This window comes from Periplaneta americana, chromosome 9 (assembly GCF_040183065.1).
Source record: "Periplaneta americana isolate PAMFEO1 chromosome 9, P.americana_PAMFEO1_priV1, whole genome shotgun sequence".
Lineage (NCBI taxonomy): Eukaryota > Metazoa > Arthropoda > Insecta > Blattodea > Blattidae > Periplaneta > Periplaneta americana.
The window spans coordinates 120,799,746-120,816,305 of NC_091125.1; positions in this window are offsets into that span (position 1 = coordinate 120,799,746).

Genomic DNA, 16,560 nt, shown 5'->3' on the forward strand with positions numbered 1-16,560 from the left:
AACTTTGTGTTAATAATGTTTAAAATCTTAACAAAAACAAAAATGGTAGGCTATTCCATAATACCCGAAGTTCCTCTAATATTCGTTTTATTAAAATGATAACATGTCACGTTTTGCGCATTAATATTTAGCTACTTCGAAGGAAAAGCAAAGCATCAGTCTAGTAGTAATATTGAGCTTCAGTTCTGACTTGAGTGACGTGGAGTTTGTGCACCGCCGGTTGGAACTCCGTGATAGCAGTGATACCGTGGTGCTTGCTTGCTTGCTTGCTTGTATTTGCTCTCGGAGGCAGGTGGGTGGTATGAATGTTATTCTACCTCATAGCTAATGTCAACAATGTCTGTAGAAGAAGAATTTATTTGTGCTTGTTATGAAATCTGTAGTTAGCGCGTGGATTTGGTTGGCTGCGGTTAGCGACAGTAGGGGACGGGATTGTTGGTTAAGTGATAGTGCTGGAGACAGCTGCTGTTTAATCACTACAAACATTCTTAATTCGAAATTTATGGTACCGGAAGACCAAATATACGAGTACGACTTCAGAGTGGTGTAGTTCCATTTTCAAATGACTTTCATATGTATTATTTGTTATGTATGTAAATATATTTTCCCGATGAAACATTAACTTCATATAGCACTAAAAATATTAAACTGCACCCAACCGTTATTGTCAAATGTATATATCTTTGCACGAGTCGTTTCAAAATAGCTCTAGAGGAAGGGAAAAGTTACAGCAATAAAATGTACATTTAAAGTAAATGTCAAAGTTATAGTTCTGAATTACACTCGTAGAATGTTATATGAAACTCATAAACGAATGTAAATTTCGAACTTATTTAGGCCTATGATTGATCCAATATTCACTTCTATAGGCCTACATAGTTACAATGGAGGAAATAAGTACATAAGTAGTTGTACGTATTGATGGATGAGTGAGTGGGTGAATAAGTGAGTAGGTGAATTGATACAGTAGATAGGTGAGTGAATGTGTGAATGTTTTTTAAATTATTTGTGTAGGCGTATAGATGGATAAACTATGAAATATATTTACAGGTAAATGGATGGATGGATGGATGGATGGATGGATGGATGGATGGATGGATGGATGGATGGATTGGATGGATGGCTGGATGGATGGATGGATGGATTTTCAAATGGTTGTATAGGTATATGGTTGGATGGATAAGAGAATCTGTGGTTGGATTTTTCAAATGTTTGTATGTTTAGGTATATGAATGGGTAAGTGGATGTATGGGGATTGATTTAAAATAATAATAATAATAATAATAATAATAATAATAATAATAATAATAATAATAATAATAATGTTTATGACCAGAAAAACACAATAGAAAAAATAGTAAATTTACAAAATTCTAGCACTTCTGAAAGAGAATGTTCTCGTGCTCAGGGGAGGATTCGATACATTATAAATTTACATGCATAAAATATAACAAAAATCTAAAAATTATTAATTATTTATAACAAATTGCTTACATACATTTTTAAATCTTAAAGCGTTGGAGGTAAATAGATGTAGGTATTTCTTTATTAATTTGTTATAAATTCTAGGGCAGATATTGTTACTTACTTATGGCTTTTAAGGAACCCGGAGGTTCCTTGCCACCCTCATATAAGCCCGTCATCGGTCCTTATCTTGAGCAAGATTAATCCAGTCTCTACAATCATATTCCACCTCCTCAAATCCATTTTATTATTATCCTCCCGCCGATATTATTACTATAGGTAAATGCAGTGCTGTTAAACACTTGGGTTCAGACAAACATATTGTATCCATGCCTTTGGTTTTATGTTTCTGAGTAGGTCTATATGATGTGAAATATGTACGATTTTTATGTATAAATTTTAATAATGCATTGATATAAATTTCCTGTATTTTAAAGATTTTAAATCCTAAAAGCAATTTTTCGGTGGAATAATCAATAGGTTTTAGACATATTTTAATTATTCTTCTCTGTAATAAATCTAGGTTAGTTAAAATATTTATATAAGTATAAGGAGAGATAGATAAATGAATGTATGGTCGATTTTTAATTGAGGTCGCAAATAAAACAACAGCCCAAGTCGCCTATTTTGCGAAATTGAGATTTTTTTCAGATGTTAGCTTTGCTAAGGAAGAGCGACCTTCCAACTACAATAAATAGCCCAAGTCCATGTCTTTATACACATTTGTGACATCTTTATCTTTCGTTCCTATGTAACAATATCCCAAGTATATAAATTCTTGTCTTGTGCTTAAATGCGACCAGGCTCATGTCAATAGATTTACTGGCATGCAAAAGAACTCCTGCGTGACAAAATTCCAGCACACCGGCGACGTTGATATAACCTCGGCAGTTGCGAACGTCATGAAATGAAACATAACATTTATCAATTCGACCATTGTTTTGTTGTCGGCAATGAAGGCGAAATGAATCCGAGGTCCAATACCGAAAGATACCCAGCAATTCTGCTTCAAGTGGTTGAGGCGGTAAACCTCGGAAAAAACCCAACCAGAATCTGAACCCGGTCCCGCTCTTTCACGGGCAAACTAATTCTTACTCCACACCTGTGGACTCTCTGATACTTAGATTGGGTCATGTGATACCACAGGTTAATTTTGGGATGATATTTGCTCTGAACAGTTTCATAGCCGTTTCCAGGTTGAATTGTTTCAGGTTTTTGATGTCAAAAATCCCTTTGGTCGCTGTGGTGACTCTCTCTTTGATGTGGATATGTTGATGCAATGACGAAATTCAGCACGAGCGAGAAATTTCCGATAAATTTTGCCTCAAGCATTCTATTAGGCTTGGTAACGTTAAGACATTATAGACACGGTAATGATGGACATCGATATCAAGAGCTCTTGTATCAACTATTACATAAGAAGGATTGGAGAAATGAAATCGAAGTACCGTAATGTAGGAAGAGAGTACCGTGATTGTTGCAGATGCCTATCAAGAAACCTAGGATTATTCGGATTTGAAGTAAAAGTAACATCGTTGTTTAGGATTTCTTGTAGCTAGTTATCAACTGTATTATTTTTTATGATCATGTCGGATAATTTACGGTACATTTTCAGTCTACCAAAGATATCTTTATTGTATCTATTATCGCATGGCTATTGGGTATTTCAATACTGCTGCTATGCATATCATTCATACGGCAATCCTTCGATTCACAATCACTTCACACATCTTGTTTATGTTTCAATACGTGGCCCGAGGATAAGACCATCGACACAGGAAATGTAATATGTCATCGTACACGTTACACAATGGATATGACTGACTTATGATCAGTCAGTCTTGCGTTATGTCAAGAGACTTGCAGAAACACGTCTTGAGATGTTCTTCGAAGTTAGGTTACTAATCGTGCATTGCGCAATAGGTTAGGTCTTTCTCCCACATAATTTCTTTAGTTACTTGCCCATTTCTTTCTTCTTATTGTAATACCATTTCTTGCAAAGAATATCGCACTCGCAGTAAAATACTGTCGAAAGTCGAAAATCACATTATTATTTTTTTCTCCGTTTTACTAGCTGGAGGTATGAAATTCTAATAATAAAATAGCACATTATCAAAGATTGTGGCACCCATTTGTCAAAATATTTTTACAGCAGTATTTTACTAGAAAATAGCGTGTATCTTTACAAGTCACAGTTTTCGAGTTATGACACTATTTTACTGGGAGTGCGATACATAGTATTTTTTATTTACTACAAAACACAATTACTGAAAATGGACAGTTATCCTCTTACAGTTAAAATTTATTTCATTCATTATGCCTTATAGTGTTTTGTCCAAGTGTAAGTATTTCACTGCAAACCCAGCATTCTCCAATCTTTCCTATTTTAAGACTTCCTCTTAGTCTCCGAAAACGATTCATCTTACTGTTGTCTACCATCTGATATCTTCTTTTGCCTCGAATTTTTCTCGTATTCACCATTCCTTCCGGTGCATCCTTCAGTAGACAGCTTCTTCTAGTCAGTTTCTTTTTCTCTTCCTGATCAGTTTCAGCACTATTCTTTCTTCATCCACGCTTTCTAGCACAGCTTCGTTTCTTGTTCTGTCTGTCCATTTCACACGCTCCATTCTTCTCCTTATCCAGATTTCAAATGCTGCTAGTCGTTTCTCTTCACTTCGTCGTAATGTCCATGTTTCTGCCCCATACGATGCCACGCTCATACAGAGCATTCACTAGTCTCTTCCCTATTTTTTTTTTCAGACGTCCGCAGAAAATGGTCCTTTTCCTATTAAAAGTTCCCTTTGCCATTGCTATCCTCCTTTTGAATTTCTGGCAGCAATTCAATGGTAGTCACTAATTATAGTGGGTAAATTACATCCCAAGTATTTCAAGCTGTCGTCCACTTGTATATGCCTAAAAATTCAATGTCGGTTTCCACAGTTTTCCATATTTGATGGCGCAAAATTTTTTCGCAATTGTTATACGGCAGAGGGTAGAGTATAAAGTAGGATGTGCATTTGTTGTGTACCACAAAGAACGCTAGATTCATCCAGATACCTCTTGCAGGTTAGCATCTCTGTGCTCCACATTCCGGGCCGAACCCCTTGCAATCAAACAGGTCGTGAAATGGAGCGATATCAAGAATACGGTACCACACATTTTCGGACTCTCAAGCGGCATTCAGTTCAATAATGAACAAACAAACTTAATCCTGTCACTATGGAATTTAGAAAAGATCACTAGGTTTAGCAGTAGAATTTTCCTATCTTGGGTAAAATGACACTATCGTCTTATCAGGAACGAAAGGGTAGACGAATTGACTAAACAATCAGACTTCGGTAATGATAAGATTACGTAGGTGTATGCAAAGTTGCGTTATACACAGTAAGCAGGAAGTACGAGAAACTGATAAATTGTGAACATATGAAGTGCAAACTGGACAGCAAGTTGCGAAAGGACTGTCTGCATTCAGATATAGCCGACATCTCTTGATGAAATTGTTACCCACAGGCAAAATTTCTACGTATTTTCACAATGCTTGCAATATCTCTCTTACATTGATCTAAGTTCATTCATAGTGTTAGATTATTCCAGTATGTTCTGGTTTTTAGAATTTTTTAAGCGTGTATAGCTATAGTCTAATATATAATAATTTTATCAAACGATGTCATTATGAAATAAAAATATAATATTGAGTGCATGTTATTACTAATTAAAGTTATATGAGTAAAAATACCCGGCAGGTTAAGGATTAATAATGACACAATCTACATCGGCCATGTAAGCATGTCTGATGTGCGTTTTACCGGTCGGAAGCCGAACTAAACGCTCTACAGGATGGAAGTGATTTGACTCTGCAAGTTGAAGGGGGCAGTAGGATATATTAAAACAAATAAAAATTCTAGTAGAACAGTAGTTTTGCAATTAAGTTCATAATTAATTAGTAAATTAGGCTGAAAGTCTGCGTAGTTAGGCAACAGCGCATCGCCGGCTCACGAATACACACACGAACTGAATAGCAGCATTTTGTCCCTTAGTTACTGCAGTAGGATTGCCAGATTAAAACTTACCCTAGACAACTAAAACTTACCCTAGTACAAACCCTAGTAATGCCGCACTTCGATTATTGTGATGTTTTGTTAAGTGACCTAAGTTCTGAACTGTTAGTCAAGTTACAGCGAGCTCAGAATATGTGCGTCAGATACGTGTACAACATCCGACGATATGATCACATATCACCGTCCTTCGCAAGTCTTTCGTGGCTCCGACTTAAAGAATGCAGAACTTTACACTCTTTGTCTTTACTCTTTCGAATCCTGCACACCTCAACACCAAATTACCTTTCGTCTCGTTTCTCTTATCTATACTCTAACCACGACGTAAATACCAGATCACTTATCTGTGGCACGCTAAGTATACCTCTTCATAGAACATCTTGTTATTCATCATCTTTTACAGTATCCACCTCGCGTCAATGGAATTCCTTGTCACAAAGTATTAGGGGCTGCAAGACAATAAACACCTTTAAAAACAGCTTAAAAGATAACCCTATTAGCATTTCATTCCAATCATACTGATTTAAACTATCACTGACTACATTGTTACTTCTTTCTTTAGACATCATCCTGATAGTGCTGTATTTTCAAAATGGCCTCATAATAATCTCTTTCTATTACCTAATATTATTTGAAATATATTAACATTCTATGTATTTTAGTTTAATTCTGCTACACAGTTTATTTCAGTGTTTAATTAATAGTTCATAGTATTTTGTTGTTTAATTCGTAAATAACTCTTGTATACATGGGGAGGCCGAGACGTAGATGGGAGGATAATATTAAAATGGATTTGAGGGAGGTGGGATATGATGATAGAGAGTAGATTAATCTTGCATAGGATAGGGACCGATGGCAGGCTTATATGAGGGCGGCAATGAACCTTCGGGTTCCTTAAAAGTCATTTGTAAGTAAGTAAGTATACATGTAACTCTCATCTAAATCAAATTGTTGAATTCTTTGTAAGTTCATGCATATGTATATATACTTTTTGCTGGTTGAGTGGAAGAGAAGGCCTTACGGCCTTAACTCTGCCAGCTAAAATAAATTATTATTATTATTATTATTATTATTATTATTATTATTATTATTATTATTATTATTATTATTATTATTAGGGAGAAAATGACGATACCTGTTAGTTTTTTATTTACTTTGCAAAAAATTAGCTCATTTTATTTAAAAACTGCAAAGGGATAAATCATTCGTTTTAAATTTCTTTAATGGCAAGAGTATAAATCAGAACTTAACGAGTAAAATAGTGTTAGCATTTAGGAGAAAATTATTTTTTTCTGAGAAATGTATTCATTTTTACTAATGTGGTATTATAATTTTTTGTTGTGCTCTCTCCAAGGAATACGCTGTTAAAATTTGTAGAGTTACATTGGTTCCACTCCAACTCTGGATATAAATTAATAGCAAGACAAGATTCGGGAGACCAAGAACTCGATGGATAGTTGACATCCTTTGAAGGCCGTTTTGTTTAAATCTTGTAGATGAAAAAGATGAAGTAATATAGCAACACAGAATAATAAGTTCATCACTCATACTGATATTCTCTTCACTTATTTTTTTTAGTTTGTTACTTAACGACGCTGCATCAACTACTAGGTTATTTAGCGTCGGTGAAATCGATGATAGCGAATTGGTATTTGGCGAGATGAGGCCTAGGATTCGCCATTTCACGTCTTCATTCTGATAATTTCCACTACACAATATACAAGACAAATAAAAAAAATTGCATTTTTGACGTACTTAGGCCTACTAAGGCCCGGAAATAGGAACAAGTGTTAACAATAAGCCTACAAGTAGAAATAATTGTTGCTGGAAAATGTAAAAGGAACGTTTCGACAACAGATAATGTAAAATATTGTACAAAAGAACGGTTAAGCATGTGTGGAAGAATAATATATTTTTTTAGAAGTTTCACAATTATAAAATTAAATTCTATGTCAATTCGAATAAACAAGAAATAAAATAAGATATTTCTTAATTACTTCGTACTATACAACAATTTATTTTCTTTCGAAAGTTTAATTAAATTTACTCAGCAACTTTCCCACAAATGTTTCTACCCAAAATTCTCTCTTAACAGTAGAAATTCTTTCCGATATTAGGGGAAAATGTCATCTAACTGGCAACCCTGGTTCTATCTTAGTGGAGCCTGATGTTGCTTTTTCCTCAAGGAGGGAGCGAGTAAGGATTTATGGAATGTGGGGAATAGTAAGTACGAGGCACTTTTATGTAAGATAAATAAGGAATGGGTAGGGATTACAATTCTACCCTACTTGGAACAGACACAGTATTTACAAAGAATTAAAGAAACACCAAGTAGAGTCACATTAAGCTGTTTTGTCTTGTTTCAGAATAAGAGAAGAACAGTATCATTAAAATCTTAATTTGCAACATTTTTGAGTCAGTTACAAATATAGCCTCATTATAAATAACATTTTTTCGGACTTCTTCTATTTTTATATTTAAAATGTAAATATAAATATAAATAACTATAAAATACAAATAGACAATTACAACAAATAATCTCAATGACTCTTTCAGAATTGATGTTCACTTATTGCTACTATTTAATCTTTAAGAGATATTAGACTTTTACGGTAATTATGTCCATAAGAAAACAATGACATTTTTAGGAGTAGATCATTTAAAATGTATAATTATAATTAATGATCAAGCAATGGAACAAGTATAATTTTTAATTACTTAGGTTGCAATATCTCACACCGTAGATCATATATGTAACAGATTACTCACCCCTATGTTAAAATCGGCAGCACTTTGAAGAGAACAACCGCCAGGATCGCCACCCGTCCGCCGTAAACGAACACGAGATGGCAGTACAGTTGCTAATACAATTCAAATGGGAGTTATGACGTGATTCCTTATGTAACAACTAGATGGTAGCATAGTAAACCTGACAAAAGTTATTAGCGACAAAGCCAAAGGCCGAGCAATCTGGGTATAGGCTGACACATAAAGAAAGACGATATAGACCACAAACTAAACAAAGTACAAGGAATGTGTAGAATAATTTTCCGCACACTCAAAAATTAAACTTTAAAAGAAACAAAGATGAAATTCTGCAAAACTTTAGCTGTTCCACTTTTTACTTATGGGTGCGAGAACTGGACTTTAAACAGAAATGCTAAAAGAAAACTGGAAAACAGTGAAATGAAATTACTGGGAAGTATGGCAGGTTATTAATTATTATTAGACCATCAGAGAAATGAAAACATAAGATACTAATTAAATACTTATAATCTAGTCCATCGAATAGAAGAACAAAAACAAAATTGATATGAACACATTCAAATAATGGAAGAATATAGATTACCAAAAATACTCAGTAACTATCAGGCGAAATGATGATGAAGTGTTGGAAAACCTACAATACGACGGATAAATGACATAATTCTCTAAAATTGGAACAGACTTTGTGGTCTAAACCTTGATGCTAAAGAAGAAGAAGAAGAAGAAGAAGAAGAAAACTTTTGGTTATTCCACTATATATGGAGGATTTATCAACTCCAATTTGTAGATCTTGTATGAACGTTGAAGGTGTTAAATTGTGGAATATAGGCCTACTTATACTTCACATGAGCTTTAATAGAGTTCCTTTCCAATACAACAAACAATATTTGTCTTTTACTGTTTTTTTAGAATGAGATAGGCACTACTCTCAAAAGCGTTGATGGCTGCAATAAATATAATTTTTATTACAGTATAAAACCTCCATAACCCTAGCGTTCGTAAAACTTATTGTATTGCAAATACAACTATCACTAGTTAGCTATAAAAGTGATTGATTTTTTAAGGCGATAGCACAAACATTCTGGTAATAAAATATCATGAGGTTGTTATTGTATTCCAATGCTGTCTGAAGTATTAAAAAAAATATATTTTTTTAATTATTTAAACGGATTTTAACAGGGTTCAAACCCAACTTCAAAATAAATTCGGTCCCCTATCAAGTCTCTTAAGAAATAGAGAGTTGGGGATAAAACAATACCAGTCTTGATCGTACAAAGGTCAAATTTTCTTAAAATTCACATAATTTATTCAGAAATTTTGAGTGGTATAATCTTTTCCACTGTATTGGAGAAAATTTTTCAAGAAACCCCAATTTGAAAAGATGAAACACGTGGGTGCATTTATCCAGAGATAGCAGTTCGCGGACGAATCGCCGTGGATATCAGCGGTTATAGCGTTAACGAAATACGCCCCCTTAACATATATTTTGTCTTGAAAAGTATTTTTGTCGTTTATAGAAATATTATGAAACATACCATAAATTTAACTTTTGGAAACTTATAATGGTAGTTTCAACTGAATAACAATTTTAGTGTAGTTATATTCGAAGTTTTTGTTGTAGTTGCAGTAGAAATCAGACTTGTAGCCCCACTTGCAGTTTGAAGCTGTAATTGTATACAAAGCTTAACATTAGTTGCGTTCTAAATTACAGTTGTAGTTTTACGTGAAGGTGCCTTGTTGTTGAAATTTTAGTTGCACTTGAAGCTGTAGTTAAGTTGCAGTTATGCTTGTAGTTGTAGTTGAAGCTGTAGTTATGCTTGTAGTTGTAGTTGAAGTTACAGTTATGCTTGTAGTTGCAGTTGTAGTTGCACTTGAAGCTTTTAGTTGAAGTTACAGATATTCTTGTAGTTGTACGTAGTTGCAATTGAAGCTGTAGTTATACTTCATATTGATGTTATACATGTGTATTCCAGCAGAAGTAATTTCTTGGGATTGTAATTATTCGTCATTTAAAAATACGTAGGTAATATTAAAATATTATAAAACTCATTCTCGTGATCGTTATGATGTACAGAAGGTTTTAGTGTATTCGTTACACTGTTTTGAATAATCATAAGATCATTCTAGATATTACATAAATCTCAATTCGATGTATGTCCATAATTTTTACAAACTGCCAAATTCTCTACAGGTTATTTTATAAAATAAAACCTTTGGAATGTAGAATTAGCAGCAGTTTGAAGAGGGGTTAACTACGTTATCAATCCGGAAAATAATACCGAAGCTTGTGAAGGGTGCGAAATATAGGCGGGTGTTAGCAGGCATGAAGTGTCCAGGTGCAACCATAGAGTCCGTGGAGAGGGGTAAATGAGGGTAATCATCACGTAACCTTTCTGCCGGCCATGCACCCCAAACCCTTTAGAGATCGTTCCTTCTAATAACACATGCTCGTAGCAATGTATCATATTGGAAAGAAAAAAGTTAGTTGTGAGGCTATGTAAAATTGATTAGTGTGTTGTGAGGTAAAGAGGGTTGTTTAAGGGCACATGGGCGCTCTAAGCTATAAGAAGACTAGCACTACTATTTTTACTACCACTAGACCTTTTTCGAAAAGGAAGTAAGATTTATAAAATCATCCGAGAGTTTACAATAATGTCTTCAAGCTCACCGTAATAACTTTATACATGTGAAAGTACTTTCCCAAAGTTTGTACATTTTTATTTTTCTGGGTTATATGACTTTATTTCTATTGTTTAATTCGGAAGCTTAATTTAGAACCATTAACTATAGTCCATCAAATATGCTATGTTTATAATAGAACTTCTTCACCTATTCACTAAAAGTGATGGTGACTACGACAATGATATTTTTTGATAGCCACTACATCAACGACGTTGTTTGATGGAGACTACAATTAGTTGAAAGCGACTACAAAAAGCTGTTGTTTGATATAGAATAAAACAAGGTGTTATTTGATAGCTAATGCAACAAGCAGTTCTTTGATGACGAATACAACATGCTGTTGTTTGATGGCGAATACGACAACGACGTTGTTTGGCGGTGACTATGCAAAAACGTTCTTTGGCGGCAAATACAACAAAGACGTTGTTTGGAGGCGATTACGACAAAGACGTTTGGTGGCGACTAAAACATTGTTTGTTAGCAACTACAACAAGCTATTATTTTATGGTGAATAGAGAAAATAATACTGTACTTTGTTTGATTGCGGCTACGATTAAGGCGTGTTTGACGGGTACTATGACAACGAACGATTTTATTCGACGACTACTACGATAAGAACGTAGTTTATTGGCGACTGCGACAAAGACGTTGTTTGGTGGCGAATACAACAACGAATTTTTATAGTGACTATGTTAACGACGTTGATCGGTAGTAGCTACGACAACGATGTTGCTTGGTGGCTACTATCACAATGATGTTATTTGGGAGTGACCACGGCAACGACGTTGATCGGTGGCGGTTACGGAAACGATGTTGTTTGGTGGCGACTACGACAACGATGTTTTTGGTGGCTACTATCACAACGATGTTATTTTGGGGTGACCACGACAACGACGTTGATCGGTGGCGATTACGGAAACGATGTTGTTTGGTGGCGACTAAGACAACGATGTTTTTGGTGGCTACTATCACAACGATGTTATTTTGGGGTGACCACGACAACGACGTTGATCGGTGGCGATTACGGAAACGATATTGTTTGGTGGCGACTAAGACAACGATGTTTTTGGTGGCTACTATCACAACGATGTTATTTTGGGGTGACCACGACAACGACGTTGATCGGTGGCGATTACGGAAACGATGTTCTGTGGTGGTGACTACTACAACGATGTTTTTGGTAGCGAACAAGACAAATGCGTTGTTTGATGGGGAATAAAGTAAAAATGTTAGGCTATTTGATGACTATGACGAAGATGTTTTTTTTTTTTTTTCATTGCGACTATGACGAATAGGCTACGTTGATATTCTCTGTGACAACATTGATGACAATTTGGATGATTACTTTTTATGATTTTGACTATAACAATAATGTCGATAATGATCATGTTGATTAAATAATGCTAAGAGGAACGATGTTATGTGGAGAGAATGCGACCCGACGTTGTCTTTTCCCATCACTAATTCCTTTTGAATTTGTTACGATTCCAACTCGAGTTTTCAACTTGGGAAGTCTATATTCTATCCACTAGACAAGTAGCACAGTGTTCTAAGTTCAAATACAGACTGCTTGTTTTTAATCAACCCCTCTTGTATTGTTTTAGCTTACAAGATTTTGCATGTTCATATACCTGTAACAAAGGTTTACGATGTGGAAGGTCGGGATATCTGATTTAGTGCCAAGATACGTAATCTACTGCTTAGCTTAAGGTGGAAATGGACGGTTTGCAAAGTCGTAATTATTACTGGGAAGAGAATCGCAGGACTGGATGCACGCGTCGTCCCCCGGGCACCGAGGAACGCGCTTTTAAAAAATGGCAGATTGTTATAGCTTTCATAATGAAGCTAGTGCAGACTAGTTTTACGATGCGTCAAGTGCAGTTAGTTGATTCTTATACACCTCTGCGGCATAGGATGAGTTTTTATGGGTTTGCTTTCTGAAAGAAGTCTAGAAAGCAATTTGAATCAGATTATATTCTAAATATTAAAACGAAGAAGAACAATTAGTTTATTATAGCCACGGGCTAAATGTGCCAACAATTTAGTTTAGATAATAAACGGCACAGCAACAGTTGTACATAGTAATGATTCAACTGCGTTGCCTTCTAAACATTGCGCGTTGTGTGATGGCTTTACTGAAATCTTGGCTCTTGGCCCAACCTTTAGCTCAAGCAGATGACGACTTCTCGCCGAAGGGAAGCGGGATTGAGATCCCGGTTAGATATCTTGAGATGTTTAGTGAGAAAAGAAGATGTTTAAGTATAAATTTCTCTTTAACTCAGAATCGGATAGTCTCTTCGGGATGTATCACCACTAGAAACGAGTAGAATGTTTTTGACATTAATGAAAATGTAGATAACTATGCATCGGATCGGTGCTACTAAAAGAGAAATAAGCCTATCCAGATTTGGAAGCTTAGATCCTGGTAAAAACGTGCGAATTCACACGAACCTACTGTTAAGCTGCACGTGATAAGGGTACTTTTCATCTAAAATCACGTGATCGATGACAGAGCGCCTCTTGATCGAGAAGACATAATTGATGTTCCCTTGTGTTGTGGGCTTAAGGAAGTTGAAAACAGTGGAAAACGGCCAAGAGGCACGTTTCTGCTGATACAGAGCTGCGCTGGCCTTGTGTTCGATTCCCGCTTGAGATGATTATCAGGTAGGGTTTTTTTCCCGAAGTCTTCCCCGAACTTAAGGCAAATGTCAAGTAATCTATGGGGATTCCTCGGCTTCACCTCATCTCGCAAAAAGAAAAGTGTTGACTAATCATTGACTTTCTACATCTTAAAATTTCAACTCTGGTGTAAGAATTATGGAATACATTAATCGAATTGAATTTTATAGTGACGCAAGTACTGAAGCAGTAAGAATGTTGTATTCAATATTTCACTTTTAATTTTTATATCGGGCGTTCTACTTTATACGCTATTACGATACCTGACGTAATGACTCTATTTCGATAGCATTTATAAAGGGTGTACGCCTGAAAACAGGTTTCGTTTAGTACGGCGCCGTTCGAAAAGTGGCATAGGCGATTAACAGCACGATTAGAAGTGATTCAGCGCGGCAGCTGCACTGTCCTCAATGAAAATCAGCTGTATACTAATGCAGATATCGCGTTGGTGAGAGAGCACCATCTGTCTTCAGGTCGGACATTTAAACTCTGACTTCACGCTATCTCGTGTACAATGTTGCAACTATTACGATGGGGGATTACTGAAACATACTATTGTCAGAGGGTTATAGATCTGTTTTTCGTGGAAATTGGGTACCAATCCGGCATTTGCCTTTATTACTGGAATATATAGTACAATAACGGAACAAACAACACGGGCGCTAGAAAAAAGGCGAGGGGTGATAAAAAGAGAAACCAAGAGTCAGGAACTGATAGGGAAGGAAATAGTGTAAAGAATAAGGGTGCAAGTGTAAGTGGAAATCTAGTATGTGGAAGTGAAAGCGTGGGGGGGGGATAAAAGAGGAATAGAAGAAGAAATAAATAGAAAGAAACACAAAGACAGAAATAAGGCAGAGACGAACAGTAGTGAAAGGTCAGAACTTGCGACAATTTAGGATTTAGCAGAGATATTTGATATGTGTAAAAAAATATTGGGGATGTGATCAAAAAGTGCAAGTAAAGTGAAACTGGAAAAGATCGAGAAATATAGAGGAGAGAGAAAGTGTATAAGCAGATGTGTAGAATAAAATGTAAGTATTTATAGGAAGTGGGAATAGTGACAATGGATTAGGTGTAAGCAGAATAGTGAGAAAGTGGAAGTGTGCGCAAATAGAAATGAGTGAAAATAGTGAGAAAATATTAAGAGAAGTGAACAAGTGACAGCATAAAATTAGTACTAACATTTGAACGTTGGAACAGTAAATGAATAAAAGGTCAAAGAACAAATTGGACAAATAATTCAATATGATAATTTATAGAGAAAAATTGAATTTGAGATTTTAGTGAATAGTAGTTAGAGGAAAAGGGGGGTGTGAAAGGAGTATACAATATTAGATATATTAGGATTAATGAACAAATAGAGAATAGCAATTGAAATATAGGAGAAATACTGTAGGGGAGATTGACCAAGTAACAAAAAAGGTACATAGTGTAATTGGAAGTATTTGTGTAGACGTGTACTGCAAATAATGTGTTATTGTAATAATATGTTAATGGTGGCACCGGATATAGAAATGTGAGGTTCACCATTACATGTAAAGAAGTGCTGTGAAGAAATATATATCATATCATATATCATATCATCATATAGTACAATAGATTGAGGGAACACGAAAAAAACTGCAATCAGATTAGTCGGCCCCGGGGTTTCAACCCGGGACCTCCCGAATTCGAGTCTCAAATGCAAGCGCCTGATCTAACACGGTCGGTCACTGTGTATTTGTTGTTTATTAAAATTTGACTAAACCTATTTGTAACATGGCATTGATTCTCTTATTATTATTATTATTATTATTATTATTATTATTATTATTATTATTATTATTATTATTATTATTGTATGTAGGTCTACTTGAATTCTTTCATAAGTTTCATTATCTATGATAGTTTATTGCGTCTGTGCTAATCGTTTTTGGTGGCCTTGCGGTTACCGCGCTGGCTGCTGGATCCCAGATTTCGCGGGTTCAAGTCCAGCAGGGGACGGTATATTTTAAAGGACGTTAAAATTTTAACATCACTTCCTTCGAGAGACAAGTAAAGCTGAGAGGACAGTATCGTAGATATACCCTATGCATGTAAATGAACCCTGTGCCTTATAGAGGGCTGTAGGCAAAATGGATTTGTACACTAAATAATCTCTGGAACTGAAATTGTCGTTAATGCGTTCTTAGGCTGTCAGGATAAATGTGGTCGGAAATACATCACTGTGTCCTGGAATTTAGCATTTCCAAAGTTACGGAACTAAATATAGGTTCTATCATTAGGACGGATAGGTATGACCAGAGGGATTTGTATACTGCAGGCAAATGAACCCTGTTTAAAAGTGTACTTTTCTTTGAAATTGATAAATTGTTTTTTGGTCGTTTGAAAGTTTTCAGAATTCTAACCGTTTCCTATCTAATTTGTTTGGTAGATTTCACTATACATAACACTGAGAATATCATTTATTGGTAGTTAATTAGGGGCTATGACAGATTTTAAACTTCGAGTTAAGGCTGGAGTTATGTCTAGAGCTAGTGAAAAAACGCTCAAATTCACAATTGTTCTTTTGACAAATGTATTCGTCATCTGGGAATTTTGATTATTAGCATATGTGAATATTTATTATTATTTTTATATTGACTTCCTTTAAATTTATTAATTTTGAATAGTGATATTGTTAGTACAATGAATTTACTAATAGACCTACTACAACTGTTAAAAACTCTAATAGTGAATCAATTAGTGCATTGTTGGTAATTTTAAATAAAGGATGTCTAATTCTTATGAGTTTATTCATTAATTTGTTTGTCGTAAACGTCCTTTTGAAATATGTATACTGTAGTTTCTGGAATATTTGTTTTTTTTTGTTTTTTTTTTTTTGCATACTTCACAAATTACTATACAATTTGCACAGGCTATCCTATCAACAAAT